This window comes from Lissotriton helveticus, chromosome 1_1, assembly GCF_964261635.1.
Source record: "Lissotriton helveticus chromosome 1_1, aLisHel1.1, whole genome shotgun sequence".
Taxonomy (NCBI): Eukaryota; Metazoa; Chordata; class Amphibia; order Caudata; family Salamandridae; genus Lissotriton; species Lissotriton helveticus.
Window position 1 is genome coordinate 26227897 of NC_136057.1, and position 18437 is coordinate 26246333.

The following is an 18437-nucleotide window of genomic DNA, read 5'->3' on the forward strand; positions in this document are numbered from 1 at the left end:
ATTCTATGTCATTTTAAGCACTTTATTTGAGACGGGGGGGATAGTCATGCTTACTCAAGCACAGGTTCTAACGTGTGCTGCATCCTTCTTATAACAATTCAATTCAATTCAAAATCTTTATTCGGATACAATAAATATCCATAAAAGCACAAGTCCAGAATCTCAAATATCACAATTTTTTAATCAGTTAAAAAAAGGGGGGTGGGGAAAACATTTAAAAAACACGGCGGGATTTATTAATTACCTTCATCAAATACATACAACAATTCATCATATATACAAATACAGTAAAAAAGAAACTCCACAGGATATATCTACAATATATACAAGTGAATTTTGCATATAAATCAGTTGGTGCACATGGAATTGCGGGCACGCACTGCCACTTTCAGGAGAGATCCTACTCGGAAGGTTAGCTCCTCGTCTTTCAGATTAAGAATGTGTCCATATGCTACCTTGTAATTGATCATCGGTATGGTCTTAAAAAATGGTATAAAAAACTGTTTAGTGTGTTTGAAATAAAAACTACAAAAGAATAAAAAGTGCATTGTTGTTTGTTATAACAATCTTTTGGTGGTTCCAATCTTCTAATGTAAGGGCTATCTTTCTCCTTCCAAAAATCGCTTTTCTGGTTTTTATTCAGCATGCACACCTGCGTAATGTTGCCCAGCACACGTGGGCCTGTTTCACCTTTTTTATCGTCTTTATCAGTTTTTATTTATTATGAACATTTGATCAATGTTGCCCAGTACATGGGGGCATGTTTCACTTTATATGATGTTGTTTTCCACATGGTGGTACGTCCCACCCTTTTAAGATTTTAACAAATCAAATAAAAGTGTTTCATCCGCCCATGTGTATTCCTTTGTCTGGGATGGGCTGCAGATACAGTGTGGGCCCCACCCCTAGGGCAGCTGCTCCCCCCTGAAGGGTCCACACCAGCAGCCATGCTCAGGGTAAAGCTCGCGGGCCAATCACTGAGACAGATTTGTACAGGAGCACTTGTACTCTGGTGAAATGGTTTGTCCAGAGGGCAACACAAAGAAGTTGGGCGTGCTAGGCCCTCATAGGCAAATGTCCACCTTTTTAGTCTTGCACACTGGGGCTTATTTACAAGCCCTGTGCGCCACCAAAAGACGTGAACTTGAAGCGGCCCGTAAATTTAAGACGAAAATGTTCAAAGGTGATGTGTAGAATGCTTGAATTAATTTCCGTCACTGATAATTACTCGGACCACATCCCAGTCCATCATTAGTTTGCACAGCATGCCACCTCAATTTGGACCCAACCAGTCTTGGGTTGCTTGGCTTCCAGTTCAGAGAGGACATGGCAAGGCAGTTCGGGCTGGACCGTTCCTATTGGTGCAGTGTCAAGATTGATTTGCATATGATTGGGCTGAACAGAGGTGGCCTGGTAGGCAAAATAATCACGCACTGGGATGTGGCCTGAATAATTGTCAGTGGCTGAGAATAGTTCAAGCATTCCATCCATCACTCTTCTGTACACCTCAGTGCAACACCCTGAGTCGGAGGGGTATGCTTGGACTTGGGACCCGTGCACACTGTGCCGCTGATACCAAGCTACATTCGACTGATGATCCCTGATAAGGACAAAACTGATCCTGGGTTGTTCGTCTACCTGTTCAGGGAGGATCAGGCCTGGCAGTTCAGGCTGGACTGTTCCCATTGGACGAGGGTCAAGACTTCAGCTTGTTGTGAATTCAGTAAGTGAGTAGGATGTGCGGGTGTGTAGTGGTAGGTCATTCAACAATTTAGGAGCTATGTGCAAGAAGGCTCAACTGATGTATCTGCTTTTTTTGTGTGGGTGGCATGTGTTTAAGTAGGAGTCTGGGTGATCAGAGGTGTCTGAAAGATGTGATTGTTGAGGTATGCTGGGCCAGTGTTATGTAGTGCCTTGAAAGTGTGGGTGAGGCGCTTGGATTGTGCTGATTTGTGTCTGGAGAGCCAGTGAAGCTCCTTTGGGGGTGGCCATGGGAGGATGAGAGTGATTCTGGCCACTCAAAACCTCTCCATCTCACCAGGCTTGAGAGGTGTGCTCCAGGATCCTGCAGCACTTGCTCCCTCCGTGCTCTTGCAGATGTGTTTTCCTCACACTCTCCCAGTGCTTCCTCTGTCCATGTTTCTGCAGAACCCCCTTCCGGGCATGCGTGACAGTTTTCTGGGTGCTGATTGGGAGCCATCTGCGTTTTCACGGTTTGGAGCATGAGGTGGTGATGACATTGACTTGGGCGGTCATGTAGAGTTTGCTGTTGATGGCGATCTCAAGCTTCTTGGCGGGCATGATGGGGGTGAGTGTCAGTCCTAGCTCTGTTGTCCACCATTTGGAATCCCACAATGAAGTCTCTTCCCAAAGATTATGATTTCAGTCTTGTCGGTGTTCAGCTTTAGGCAGTTAAAATTCATCCAGTGGGCGATTTCGGTCATGCTAGCACTGAGCTTGATCCAGTTACTGGGCAGCTTGTCTGTGAGAGAAAGAATGAATTGCATCTCATTGGCGTAGGAGAGAATGTTGGTGTCATGAGAGTAGATGATGCTGCCTAGACGGGTAATGTACACGTTGTAGCAGGTCGGTATCAAGGAGGATCTTTATGAAACTCCACGGATGAGATCGCAGGTGCCCGAGGTGTACGGTGCCAAGCTGGCTGACTGGGTCTTTCCAGTAAAGAAGGAGCCGATCCATCGGAGGGAGTGTCCTTGGATTCCCGTGTCGTATAGGTGTTACATGAAGATGGGGTGGGAGGCCGTGGTTGCTTGTGAGTTGTGGCTGTGGGTGAGTTGTTTGTGTTCTTGTTCAGGAAGGACATGGCCTGTTTCCATTGTAGCAGCGCCAAGACTGATTTGGCCCAACCTCAGGTAGATTAGTGAGCAAAATAACGATGGACTGGGATGCAGTCCCAAGTAATTACCAGTGTCTGAGATTAAGTAAATCATTACATCTATCACTTTTGTGTAAACTTCACTGTTACACTCCAAGTGACACAGGTATGTCCAGGCCTCGGTCCTGTGTACACTCGTACACTCTGCCTCTGGGACCAAGCTGTACCTGACTCATGAGCCCTAATAGAGAAATCGGTCTTGCGTTGACTGTGTCCCAGTTCCAGGAAGACCTGTCCTGGAGGTTTGGGCTGAACTGTTCCAATTGGAGCAGGATCAAGACAAATTTACATAATGGCTGGGTCCAAACTAAGGTGGCATGGTGTGCACAATAACAATGGGCTGGGATGTGGGCCGTAGTAATTACCAGTGGCTGAGATTCATTCAAGTATTCCATCCATCACTTTGGAGTGTACTTTTACTTTTATATGAAAAACCGCAGCTGACCTGGTAACAGTTCTTGGCACTTGAACAGGATCTGACGCTGTGATGTCAACAGGAGGCTGGCTGTGAAGAGGGCCGGTCTGGTTGCGGGACAAGGAAGGGTGCAGACCTGGATGTTAGCTACATTTTCTTGCGACAGGGTAGTATTCCTTGAAGTTGATAAAGAACTTGGCTCCAGCCCACAGGCCATCCTGTCAAAGGCACAACAACTCCCCAACCCAAAGGCCTATTGTCCCTATCCTGGGAGTAAGTGCACACCTCCGTCACACCCACTGAAATGCTAATTACTGGCTGGCAGAAGGGAGAGAATAAAATACTGATTTAGCTTCTAGGAACTTGAGGAAATGAATCATCAATCAATTAGCAGTTATAAAGTAAAACACTGTCACCACTATGGGTATCTGGACGCTGAGGGTGCTGTATATCTGTCAAAAAGCCAGGTCGTGAGTTTCTCTCTGAAGTTTGCCAGCGAGGAGGCTGTTCGGAGGTGAAAGGCAGATCGTTCCAGGTCTTGGCGGCGAGGTAGGAGAAGGAGCGGCCTCTGCTATAGCTGCGAAGGATGGGGGGGGGGGGGTGCGTGGGTGTGCATGCATTCCCTTTGTAGCATTTCATTTACAGGGCATAATAGTCACCATATAAAAGACATTTATAAGTAAATAAAATCAAATATTCAGGTGTGTTCCAATTGTACCATGTTTAAAAGGGAAGCACAGGCACTTCATCCCTTATTAGCAGCAGCAGTCAAGGGTTTCTGGATGCAGCAAATAATTCTTCCTGAACGATGTGTCTTTACTTTCATTGAAATTCTTTTGGTGCCAAAATAGTTTGTTGTGAAGCAATTTTTCTGGTTGTAGGGTCCTTCTTGAGTATGATCCCACCCAGAAGATAATGAACCAGTTACTTATGGGTAGGCTTTCCTGTTTTCAGTTTCTATTTTTGGTAAATTCTGGTGGGGTTTTTTCAGAGTTTTCAATATCTTAAAAACCAGTTATTATCAGTTGTTACACATTTTCGCACCACTAAAAACAGAAAAAGTGTTTTTCCGGGTGTTTATGGAACGTTTTGCTTTTATTATTGCTCGCTTTCTGCTCTGAAACAACATGGTATATAGACAGTGTACTTACAGTGTATATAAGGTCCAAATAGATTTTTGCAAATTAATCTTATTGTAGTAGTAAACCATACAATACTTCTTCAGTGAGTCTTTGGGTCATGTGAGCTTTTTCTTTCCTTCCCATGTAAACTTCCTTGAAAAGGCCTTCTCAGCATTCTTAGCCCATTAGGCTGAGAACCAGCAGCTAAGGGACACAGTTGGTATGACTCTTTCTTTGATGCCACATAAAGCCCGAAATTATAAATATTTGCAATTTAGTTCCTGTGCATTAGAAACCAGAATGGACTAAAAAGTCAATAGCATCCCTCATTAACTCTTAAGATTGTAAAGATGCTTTCAGCATACCATCTAACAAGTGGCAAGGATCTACTACAGGGAATCCCTTCAGCTTGGGTATCAATTTTGAGAGGTCATCACACAACTTTTTTTTATACGTAGCTGAATCACTGGCAATACAAACAATATCGCTCCAATCTTTGTTGAACTTGGAAAGAACCTTTTTTGCAGAGCATTACAAGTGACACTGCGTTCCATGTTTTCCAAAAGTCTGGTGTAATTTTTTCACCACTAGCCCAGATGCTTGGTGGTATATATACTTGTCACTATACCTTGCATTGAATGTTTAAAGCCTGAGGTGTTGGCAATTCACCTACTATCAATACTAACCCACTAGAAACTATGGTCTGATGTATTAAGGGTTTTTACCCATTCTCTGTGGGTAAATGTGATGACACATATTAGGAAAGATTTTTATGAAAGCAGCCATTTTACCTATAGGTGAAAGAATCAAATGCAGCCAAAATATCAAATATGAGTTTGATATTTCCTGATTCTCTATAGTTTATAAAATAATTAAACTAGACCTAAAACATGAAACTTAACCCTGCATCTTTAGACTAAAGGCCACAAAACTGAAAAAGTAAAAGGAAGAAGAAACAATATTTTAGTGGCATCCCTAAAGAACAAAACTCAAGCAGAATAATGTTAGCCAGTCTTTCTTACTGCTACTTGTATAACAAAGTTACATTGTATTGACCCCTTCAGGAAGAAAAAATGACTTTCACTCTTTTTCCGTTCTTTGAATGGCATTTAGTTTGTGGTTGTCCAGGTGTTTTTTCAGTGTTTATATGTTTTCACCGGTGATGGCTATTTTTCTTTCAGTGGGGTTTTATCAGTTATTATAGGTTTAAACCTAAAACCCCACAGCCTACTTATGGGTAACCTTCATCAGTTCAGGTCTTACTTGAAAAACTATTGGCTCATTTGTGTGTTGCCAGTTCCCACTAAGATCTTGGAGAAACACCTGAACACCCAGCTGTTGACCTCTCTGGAACAACATCTGCTGGATATTTCCAGTTTGGATTCAGGAGCTACCATGGGACTGAGACTGCACTGTTATCTGTAGTCAATAACGTCCATTCCATGGTGGATGATGGACAGGCTGTGGCGTTGACCCTGCTGGGTCCATCCGCTGCCTTTGACACCTTCTCCCCCAACCAGATGGTTGACCGCCTGCAGGAAATTAGGATCGCACACTCAGCCCGAAGCTCCTGTCATCCTTTCCTGATGGAGAGATCACAGGTAGTGGTGCTGGACCAGTTCTATTCTGAACCCATAGCTACTCCATGTGGGGCTTCTCAGGGCCTGAGGCCCACACTTTATAAGCTATATGTGGAGAGGATGTAGGCTTACGGCTCGAGTGGTCGACATTGAAGCTGGGGAACCTGGTTCGAGTCTCGGCAACGACGCTCAACATCCTATGATTCTGGGCAAATCACTGAATCTCCCCGCGCCTAACAAAAATGAATGTGTATCTCCATCTGTAACAAAACTCGTGCTCATGTAAAGCGCTCTGATACCCAATGTCTCCGGTCTAGTTCACACTATGTAAAATTCTACAATATAATAATAAAAATAAATATGTATCTCCATTGACCAGACTGATCAGATCTTTTGGGTTACAGGCTTTATCCTACGCTGACGACACACAAATAAATGTATCCATCACAAAGGACATATAGGCATCCACCACCAACTTTAAGAACTGCATGCAGGCTGTGGTTAGCTGGATGGTAAAAAATTACCTACAACCCAATGGTGATAAAACTGAGGTTTTGATCTTTGGCAGCGAACCTTCCATCCGGACCCAAACCAAGTGGCCAGAAATGCTGGGTCAACTTCACAACCTGTTGATTCTGCAAATAATCTTGGTGTTTAGGTGGACAACAACTTGTCCTATTTTCCAGGTAAAGGGGAGGTTTCATCCTCTTTTTGGGTAGCTAAGATACCTTAGAGAGAGGACATCATAAGGCTCAGGGGGGAAGCAAATGAGGGAGAGAGCTGGAAAACACATGCACTCTCATGGAGTGTTTTCCCAAAAAGAAAATTGAGTGTGAAGGGAACTCGTGTGAGGTTAGACTTGTTTATGGCTCGGGAGTTCATCCTAGGTTGTCTGTATGGGTTCACAGCAATTGTTTGGATTTGACCCAAGTTATTGGGGTTATCGTAATATGTAGAATTATATGAGAGGAGGTGGAAGGGAACGTCTCTGTCGAGTAGTGAATCTTTCAGCCTAATGGGCTGAGTGGAGGCTTTGGGGAAGGGTATGGTTCTCCATCTCCAGTAAAGAGACGCCGGGATTAATGAGATCCCATCAGGTAGGGGTGTGGCAGCAGCCTTGTGGGTCATTATTAGGTTGGGGTGGATGTATCTATTCTATTGGGGCACCAATTGTTTGACAACTCTGTGATTAGGCTTAATAGGTTTTCTAACTCTGCCTTAAATTGTTGTAGGTCAAGTGTAATCTCGCCCAGTCTGGATTCTAGTGAGTTGTGGAAACAAGTGGTCCTGGATTGGGTTGAGTGGTCAAATGGTGGAGGGGTGCTCAGGATTGTGTTGTTTGAGTATTACTATCCTGAGAGGACCAGCGGGGGAAGGGTTGTGTTGGAGATGGAGTTAAACTTGAGGAGAGGAGTTGGAGAGCTTGTGAGCTGGCTGGATAGGCTCCCCGTGGTCGCATGTGTCGTGTTACTCATCGGAAGTGCTCCCGGTTTTATGGTATTTATTTTTTAGACATTTCCGTCTGTATTTATCCATATTTATTTTTTATCAACTTTATCTGTATTTATCCATATTTATTATGGGTTTTGTGAAAAAAATAAAGTTGAAACTGGTATATTTCCACATTTATTTAACCAATAAATATGCAGTCATGCATGAATGCTTGCCAGGTTTCAGTGATATGTTATGTTATGTTATGTTATGTTAATGGTTTTTATACCGCGCACAGCTGCCCCAGCAAAGGGGCGTCCTGGCGCAGAGAAAGGTATACACAACATCACAGAACGCAGCAGAATCAGGGAGTCTTATTAAAAAGAAAGGTTTTGATGACACGTCTAAACTGGAATAGGTCTTCCAAAGCACGGGTTTCATTAGGGAGAGCGTTCCATAGCTTGGCGGCTATTACTCGGAAGGAGCGGCCTCCAATCCTGCTCAGCAAAAAACGAGGCACAACAGCCAGATTCTGACCCATCGATCTCAGAGAGCGAGAGGGGACATATGGGGTCAGTAAATTCATGAGAATAGGTGGAGCCGTGCCCTTCAAAATTTTAAAGGCCAGGCAGAGCACCTTAAACTCAATCCGCCGAGCAACAGGTAACCAATGGAGCGTTTGCAGAACTCTAGACGCTGAGCAACGTTTGGGCAACCCAAAAAATGCTCTTGCGGCGGCATTCTGCACTTGTTGTAGCCGCAGAAGTTCAGCCTTATTCGTGCCAGCTAACAGAGCACTGGCATAGTCTATCCTGGATAGAACAGAGGCCTGGACCACAAGCTGTCTAGTAGGGGCATCAAAGAATTTAAGCACCGGCCTGATACCCCTAATGGTGCCAAAACAAGAGGCCGCCACTTTCTTAGTCTGGCAGGTAAAGCTGAGTGTAGGGTCCAGCCAGACCCCGAGGTTTTTTAGCTCCATAACAGGAGAAGGGATCATTCCTAGCTCGGGGGGGCCACCAGATGTTATTCCACCATCCAGGTTGCTTCCCAACCACCATCACCTCTGTCTTCATTGTGTTCAATTGGAGACAGTTCTGGGTCATCCAATTGGCCACTGCACGCAACCCCTCACAGAAATTGAGGGCGTCCACAGCTGAGTCCCCACTTAGTGTGACCGCCAGCTGCGTGTCATCCGCATAGGACACCATTGTCAGGCCCCAGCGTTTGACTACCGCAGCCAGCGGCCCCACATAAAGGTTGAAAAGAGTGGGGCTCAGAGATGATCCCTGTGGGACCCCCAACGTGAGCGGGTGAGAGGTGGATTTACCGGGTGGTATCGCAACCTGGAAAGATCTATTGGAAAGGAAGGAGCGGAACCACCCTAAAGCCAGACCCCTGACCCCAGCTTCCTCTAACCGCTGCAACAGGATTTCGTGGGACACCGTATCGAAGGCGGCACTCAGATCTAACAACAGGAGTGCCGCTGTTCGTCCGGTGTCCAGCACGGAGCGCAGATGTTCAACCATGTGTAACAAGGCGGTCTCCGTGCTGTGGCCAGCACGAAATCCATTTTGCGTGGGATCCAAGATGTTAGCTTTGGCAAGATGGTCGGCCAGGATCCCATTCACGTGGGCTTCAGTGACTTTAGCAGCCCACGGCAGCAGTGAGATGGGGCGATAGTTCTCCGGTTTTATAGGATCAAGGGTAGGCTTTTTTAGGATCGGTGTAACTACCGCTTGCTTCCATTCATATGAACACCTGCAGAAGATTAATCAATTGACTCATATGTAAATATGCACATTTCAGTATCAGCCTTGTGTATATCTACTGCTGTTTAAGCCTCTTTACTCAAATTCCTTTCTATTTTAACCCACTTACCTATCAACCCATTTATTGGCCTGCCGGTCATGGCAAAGTGTATTTAGTATCAGTCAAAAAGCACCCAATTTCCATTTTTATCCACATTTCAAAATGAATACCGACAAGAAAATAAATGGTTTTCTGTCTGTATTTATCTGTAAAAATCAGTAAAAATGGAAAACTGGGAGCCTTACTCACCGGGTTTGGGAGCTCGGACTTTGAGGGTATTATCATTCAAGCATTTGGGGAGTGTTGTGGGTGAGCTACTAGTTTATAAAAGGGCGTAACCGGAAGTCAAAGGCAGAAGCGGGGTGATGGTGTTACTACGGTTGCTGTGTGTCTCAGTGACCTCTACCCTTGAGGAGTAGTATGGTTGCAATTCAGATTGGCGAATCATGGAGGTGGGTCAGACTCCCTGGGTGAAGGTGGAGAATTGGTATTGGGTAAGCTGATCACTGAGGAAGAGCACGGGGGGAAAAGACATGGGGGCATATTACCAAGGGTGGCGATAGGCAATTATCGCTGGTTTAGCTGTCGTTTTCGGCCGCTAAGCGGCGATAATTCTATTGCTCTATTAGCAAGCTGACGCTAACTGATGTTAGCAACAGCTTTTAGGCGATGGCGAGCGGTTTGGGACCCTCTTTGCATGTCAGCGATATTTATCACTAATGACATGCAAAGTGGGCGTACCTAACCTGTTAGTGACTGAAAGCAGTCGCTAACGTCGCTATCGCCTATTAGCAAGGCAGGCGTAGCGATGGAAATATTACCGCTATCGCCAAAAACTAACGCCTGCTCAGACCAGTTCTTAGCCATGTTATCCAATGGGAGGTGGATAACATGGCTAAGAGCATTTTGTCGCTAATGCGTGAATATCGCAGTATTCTCAGCGATATTCACGCGTTTTGCCGTTATCGCTGGATATTTTAGCACAATGGGGAAAAACGTTGCTAATAGCATGTTTTCTCCGCTAAGATATCCAGCGATAGACAGCGATAAAAAAATCGTCGCTAAGCCGATTTAGCGATAATTATCGCTACTTGTTGGTAGTATGCCCCATGGAGTGCTTAATGTGACGAGGAGAGGTGAGGACATTACTTGTGGTTCCTGTGGGTTACCTGCGGGACTAGGCCTACCTTGGGAAGGGGCAGATTCATTACTAGTCACAAAGTTTTTGCCGATAGAGAATAGTTCATCGAATACTTCTCGGTTGCGGTCTGTTGATTGGATGGGGATTATCCATTTGTTATATAGGGAGATGTTTGCCTCTGCTCTGCAAGCAAGTGAGGGAGATACCAAGAGACTTAGGCTATGCAGAGTTTTCTTGGATACACTAATCGAGAGCAGAGAGAACAAGTCTTTTGTTTTTTTTTGTTTTTTTAAATAAAAATAAAAAATAAATGTTTTCGTGACAATTTAAAATCACATAATAAAGCTCATTTTTTCAATCAGAATTAGGGGTCAGAGATTAGAGATTCTAGTTGAGATTTGAGAAGTCTGTGTTTTAGGGTCCTGGATGTGTTTTTGTTAGATAAGGATAGTACTTACTTTTATAGGCATTGTGGCCGGCCAGAACCAGTTTGGTGTCTAGTGCTTCTAGGGAATTAAGATCCATGTCTCGGTGAACCACTAAAAACTGAATAAACGAGTGGGGAGGGGCAGAGAGTGTTTAAACATCCCAGAAGGGGAAGGTGCAGGAAGAGAGCCTGGAGAGTGAGTAAAGCTCTTGAAAGGAGGAAGGGGACGAAGAGAGGAGGAAGGGGTTAGGGTCAATTAGGGGACAAAGAACCAAGAAGAGTCATGTTTTTTTTTTTTTTTTTTGTCCTCATTCTCTACCCAACTTGCTCCAATCTACCCTGAAGGCATCCGCACACTGACTCAGCATACTGGATATGTAGGCATATGGAAGTGGGGGCCCTTGCCTACCAGTGTAAAAGGATACTCAAGGGCCTATATGGAGCATTCCGGGGTGCCTCTTTACCGGGCTTACCAAGCCTAGTCGCACTCAACAATACACTACCACAGGGGCGCAGCCTGATGGCGCTGGGAGTGGAGAAGAGTCATGTTGCAGGTAGAGGTATAAATTAGAGGTCCCTTATAAGATGACCACCCCATTAGTAGCGTCAGGATGAACGCCCTCAGAAAGAGGCGAGTCCTCTTTCTATTTCTAGTTTCCAGCAGGTTAGAGTCCTATAACTCTTTTTACTCTCTGGACATCAGCATTCATGGGCGGGAGGTGAACCTCCTTCCAATGGCAGTAGGGTAGCACAATAGTGTTCTCTGGACTCTTTCACTTGTTACAATCACAACACACAACAGAATGACAGGCAGGCAAGGATGTCCTCCATCTTGTGAGAGGACAGGGATGTTGTGAGTCAGTCGAGCTAAGATGGAGGGAGGAGGTATGAGTAGAAGCAACCTACATAACTCTATACCCAGCTCATCATGCATGGTCCCAGAAGTTCAAAAACAGACCCACCAGACATTACCAAGAAGGGGGCTTTGTTGTATGTGCACGACTTATGGAGGGAAGGATCTGGAAGAGTCAACTAATCGCCACCTTATGGTCAAGTTAATGATAATGACTTCTTTACCAACGAAGGAATGGGACCACATCTAATTGAACTGAATAATACTGGAATATACTCAGTTACTTGGAGAAAGACATATAGGCATCAAGTCACAGAACAAAAGAAACTGACAGAGATATTTTATTAATTGACGTTATTACAAATATTGTAGAAAGTAACACATTGTGAATAAATAGAGAAAGAGAATTTGCATTAACTCCATTCTAGTGCCCTATTGATTAATCATTTTGCAGTTCCATATTTGTACTAATTTTCAAGGACGTGTACGTGGATCCATAATCTGAGGGCCTGACTTAGATCTTGTCAGGATTGTCCTCGTCCCACCACGTTGGCGGTTCCAAGTGCTCCGTCGAACTGACGGCGTTCCATCTGCCATGTTTAGATGTGGCAGCAATAGGCTGTTTTCTGCCTTCTCTGCTGGCTGATAGTAATCTGTCAGTTATGGCGGGTTTACGATCCCACCTAAGCGTGCACTGTGCACATGGTGTTTTTACACCTTCACCAACTTCATCACTTAACATGATGCTATCTGATTTGAGAGTCGGTTTTAACATCAGTTACATATTTTTACAGGACCGTTAACAGATTGACTACGGCCCAGGTATGTCTGGTTAATTGTATACATAGTTTAGAAGGATACTTAAATACAGATATATCATATGGCGTTATATAGAGCTCACTATTACGATTATTTCATTTTCACAGCTCGCCTAAAGCAAAACAGGGTTTCAAACACGGTAAGCCTTATTACTCATGTTCTCTAGGAACTAGTGAGTACACAGCCATGTAGTAGCAATACCTCTTGAGTTAACACGAACATTTATTCATTTTTTACCGATTACAGCTCATAAGAACATCAATCTGATCACACAGGTAGGATTTGGCACAATTATTCGAACACACCCATGGGCGTTCTAGTAATTTCGATACACTTACATCTCCCTATTCTTCATTTTTTCATAGACTGGCCCCTGATGAGGGTACCAAGGTGTACCGAAATGCATTGGGCAAAATAAGAAAATTGCAATGTTCTAAAAGAAAGATGGAATGTAAATCATGTACATATATGTTCTAAAGTGCATTGAATCGGCATTGTAAATGTTGATATGATGAAATATTCAGCATTGTGTAATAGTATGCATAGCAAAAAAATTAGTAATATGCATTAAAAAAGATAAATGATATCTGGTTTAGTATTTAAAGGAAATTTATTTTTGAAGTTGGTGAAGGTGTAAAAACACCATTTGCACAGTGCGCGCTTAGGTGGGATCGTAAACCCGCCATAACTGACATTTTGAACAAGGAGTGACTACCCTTATTAGGCGCAGCACCAGTCATAAAAGTGATAAACCACTTGAACTGGAGTGCTCCTCACACACCCAAATAACTATTATCGTTCCAAGTCAAACAGTGGGGAGGCACCCAAACAATTCGAAAAAATGCAGTTTGAGACAATATCAGGGATCACAGATAATAGAGCCAACACTCTGGCTTATACCACTGAACAGGCCGATGAAATATATTCATTAATACAAGAGGTGAGATCAATGGACGCCCATTGGGGCTCAATTAGCCAACAATTGAAACAATTGGAATACTTAACGCGACGCCAACTCAACCAAAGAATGCACGCATCAACTTTGGTGCAATATCACAAAGCGAAGCGCATACCGAGAGGATTACGATTATCTATCAAGCCGATGCTATTTCGATTCAATCTTAATGCTAAATTCATGGAGAAGTGGTACAGTATTTTAAATAAGTGTTCATTAGACCTAATCCTGTTGATAGTTGAACAATTATCCAAAACAATCCGTGAACTAGAGGAAGAAATCTTCAATCTCAAAACAGAATTGGAAAATAGGATGGAAGTAGACACGTGGAAAATTAGCCTGGAAGGCATCAACCAAAAGCTCGACAAGTACAGTAAAGAACTACAAGAGGGGAAATTGCGCAAATTTAAGCGCGATACAATTGACTATAAACTAAATGAAGTTTATACGTGGGCGGATATTTACGCCCGCCGACAATTTCACCCCAAAAAAAACCACACCGACAGCTCACTCATCTGAAGAAAGTCTAGTAACTGATAAAGAAACATCTATCAGTAGAGGACCCGTACATACAACAACATCTACTAGCATTGAGACCTCACAACAAGCAACAACTAGTGGCAATGTAGCTTTTTTGTCCCAGGAACAGAATCAAGGACAACCACCATCACACCAGTTGGAAGCAACAACAGGCGGCGCAAAACCAGGAGAGGAAGTGGCAGAAAAATCCCTCCGGAGTGGCAGGACAGTGGTTTGATCATCAATATCTCTTCTACAACATTGTCACAACAACAGATCACAGTGTTAAACAAAGGGCTTTCATTTGTACCTACAACAAAAGCAAATGTAATGGAAACAGAGGGAGCCATTTATCGGTTTATGAGAAAACTCAGACTGCGGTATTTCTTCACAAATGTGGTTGAACCTTCGGATCAAATCATTGAAGACCAAGTACAGCGTTTCAAACCAAAGAGCACATATATACCACCAGTATCTCATAAGATGTTGGACACCTTTGAAATCATGGTCACAAAAGACATACGAACTCTGGATTTCAAGAAAGACAAGCAATACAATCTTAGTAAGGCTGAATTGAACATCATCCAGAATATCGCAAACAATCAAGATCTTACAATTCAGCCAGCGGACAAAGGTGGAGCCATGGTAATTAAGGACACTCATTTTTATGAGAGGAAAGTTAATGATCATGTAACAGACACCAATACATATTTGTTATTGGACAGTGACCCCACAGCAAAACTTCAACAAATGCTGAAGGAACTATTACAGAATGCTCTTGATCAAGGTTGGATTGACAGTAACACACAAGCTTTTTTGATGACGTCATATCCAAGATGCCCTAAGCTATATATGATCCCAAAGGTTCATAAACACTTGACCAACCCTCCATTCAGACCAATCGTCTCGGGGTGCGGGTCGATTTTCGACCCCCTCGGACGTTATTCGGATTATTTCTTGCAAAAATTCGTGCAGGGATGGAGTTCTTAAATTAAGGACACAACCGATTTTTTGACTAAATTGTCCACTAGGCAACAGGATTTTCAGGAACATTGGATTCTATGCACAATCGATGTTGTGGCACTTTATACTTCAATTCCACATTTATCAGGTCTAGAATCTATTGAATGGGCACTACTTAAAATGGCAGATCTACCCACAGATAAAGTATTCTTATTGCAACTTCTTCAGTTCAGTTTACATAACAGTTATTTCCAGTGGCAGGACAAATATTTTGCACAACTATCTGGCACTTCTATGGGCTTCGCAGGGGCTACTGCTTACGCCAACCTCTTTATGGCTCAATTTGAGGCAGATAATTTGATGAATACTGAAGCATGGAGCAACATCAAAATGTATTGTCGGTTCATTGATGACATCTTTTTAATATGGGACGACACAATAGATGCATTAAAAGAATTGATCTTAAGACTCAATCAGGTGAATCCGAGAATACAATTTAGTTACAAAATTGATAACAAAGTGACGGACTTTTTGGATGTCAGAATTAATAAGACAACAACAGGATTTGAGACTGAACTGTACTCTAAGCCTACAGATCGTAATAACGCACTGATCTACACAAGCTTTCACCCCAGGAGCCTGGTAAAGAACCTCCCACTATCTCAGTTTATCAGGATGAAGAGGATCTGTACAAAATCACAGACATGCATAATGATGTTACAAGAACAAGCACAGAAATATGTGGACAGAGGTTACCCAAAAGAAGAATTACAAGTACATATAGATAAAGTTATGGAGATGGACAGACAAGAATTATTAACACCCAAAATTAAAACAGCTAGTGACAGAATGGTTTTTGTCAATAAGTATACCACACAATCCAAAGCTATCAGAAACATCATTAACCAGAGATGGGAATTATTCTCCTCAGAAACTGAGTTTAAAGACATTTTCAGAGATAGACCCATGCATGCCTACACAAGAGGACAAAATCTCAGACAAATATTGAATAAACAACGGAAACCTATAACTCAACAGACACTAACGCACAAAGGCACAGTACGTTGTCAGAATTGCACGCACTGCAATAACGTAATATCAGGAAATGCATTTACACATCCTACAACAGGAGCACAGATCAAACTCAGACATACAAGTGATTGTAATGCGTTGAATGTGGTCTATGCAATCAAATGCCCGTGCGGGAAGATGTACGTTGGCAAGACCAAACGTAAATTGAAAATCAGATTGACAGAGCATAAAAGTAGAAAACGCAACTTAAACTTATCTTCTCTACTAGTCACGCATTGGAGAGATGCGCAACACACTAGCTCACAAATTCGGTTTCTTATCATTGAAAAGGTAGACATTCGACTTGGTATAGACAATGATCAAAGATTGCTACAACAAGAACTTTTTTGGATTAAATACCTTAATACAATGATTCCAATTGGTTTAAATGATAGGTATGACTTATCGTGTTACTTGTAAATTCAGTCTGGCAATCAGTATAGTGAACAGGAGCTTTTTATTAAACTTCCAACAGTGGCCTAATGGTCATGATGTATAGGACATAGCAAATATCCTTAGCATCTAATAACAAATAATGTTGTATTAGCGGTGAATATATGACACCTATGACATGGTTTATTATATCAAAGTATTCTCAATTTCCAATGATATAAGTATGTAACACAAATTTGAATTCGGATGTGTTTAAATAGTATGTATGTACAAAAAGTCAGGTCAATATGTAGGATTATATAGTAAGAGATAATTATAGAATGTTGATCGTTTATTAAGTATAGCATATAACTGCATCGCAGATGATGATTGAATTGACACTTGAGTTATAACTTGTGTAACAATGCATCAAATAGCAAAACAACAATTGTTAACGCATCCATTGTAAATGTACAGGAATTTATATAGCGCAAATCACCAAGCGGTTTCTAAGCGCTTGCTTAGGGAACCCGTCCTGGTATTCCCCTGTGAGATAACCCCTGGAGGGTATCCGCAAGGTGAAAGCCAGGCATCCCGCTGCGAGGGGCCGTTGTGGAGATTAAGCAAGCTATTGCCCAGAGTCGCAGAGTGTGAACCCGTGAATCGAGTAGGCACCGGAGCAAGAATTGTCGAGTCCATGGACATTTTAGGACTCAAGACCCCGCCGAGCCGGGAATTGAACCCTGGTCCCGGGCTAACCTCTGCTTCCAGGTCTGCCTCCTCTAATCAGTGAGCCACACTTCTCCACATTGTGTCATACTCGTAGGATCACACACCAGCAAATGGTTACTGTTTAAATACCTTGCAGCCATGAATCATCACCTAGCATTGACTATGATTATCGATTCTACATCATTTCTACACTCGTTACTTCATTCACAAGGTTCATCATTACCCCCTATAATAGTTTCTGATGACATGTTTAGTTTGTATGCAGAGCAGTTCAGTATGATACAGATTACCATCCGACTACAGACAACAAGGTCTAGATAACAAATGTTGAGAGGTCCGTTAGTAGTTGTATATTATATATATTTCAACTTCACTTTATTGGGGAATCTCGGATACAGAGTGAATATAGTTCCCCACGGGGCAGTAATCATCATATTAGACGCACATCAGGCTCGTGCATTCCAGCGCGTCTGCACCGAGTAATGTTAATATTTTAACACCATCATAAGATGTCTGACAAAATTTCTTATAACATTTATTGAGTCTTTTAAAGCATCAAACCATGGTAATCAGTTCGGGAATTCCCTAATTTCCAACCGCAGTCGGATCTAGGGGCAGACATTATCTCACACCACGTCGACAGCGATATTACATCCCAGCTAAACATGGCACCCGTCGTAACCAGTGGTTCAGGCAGTATAGTTTTTTTAGTCCGCTCTTCATGTCTAAGGCGGACGCGAGTCGGGAACCTCCTTGTAAAACCGCATCGGGTATGGCGGTGATGTAGAACGCGATTTTGCACGTTTCGGATATTCCAGGACGGGAAAAGACACGTACAAAGGTAAAAACCGAACATGAGGTTTTTTGTAAGTAAATATTAGCGTTCTTGTTTAAATCAATGGCAAGAACTAATGGAGCTTTTTACATTGTTTCCGTTTATTTCACAGAGCATCCATTTAAGTACTGAGGCACGTAAACGCGGCCCGTTGGCCTCACTTAACATGATGCTATCTGATTTGAGAGTCGGTTTTAACATCAGTTACATATTTTTACAGGACCGTTAACAGATTGACTACGGCCCAGGTATGTCTGGTTAATTGTATACATAGTTTAGAAGGATACTTAAATACAGATATATCATATGGCGTTATATAGAGCTCACTATTACGATTATTTCATTTTCACAGCTCGCCTAAAGCAAAACAGGGTTTCAAACACGGTAAGCCTTATTACTCATGTTCTCTAGGAACTAGTGAGTACACAGCCATGTAGTAGCAATACCTCTTGAGTTAACACGAACATTTATTCATTTTTTACCGATTACAGCTCA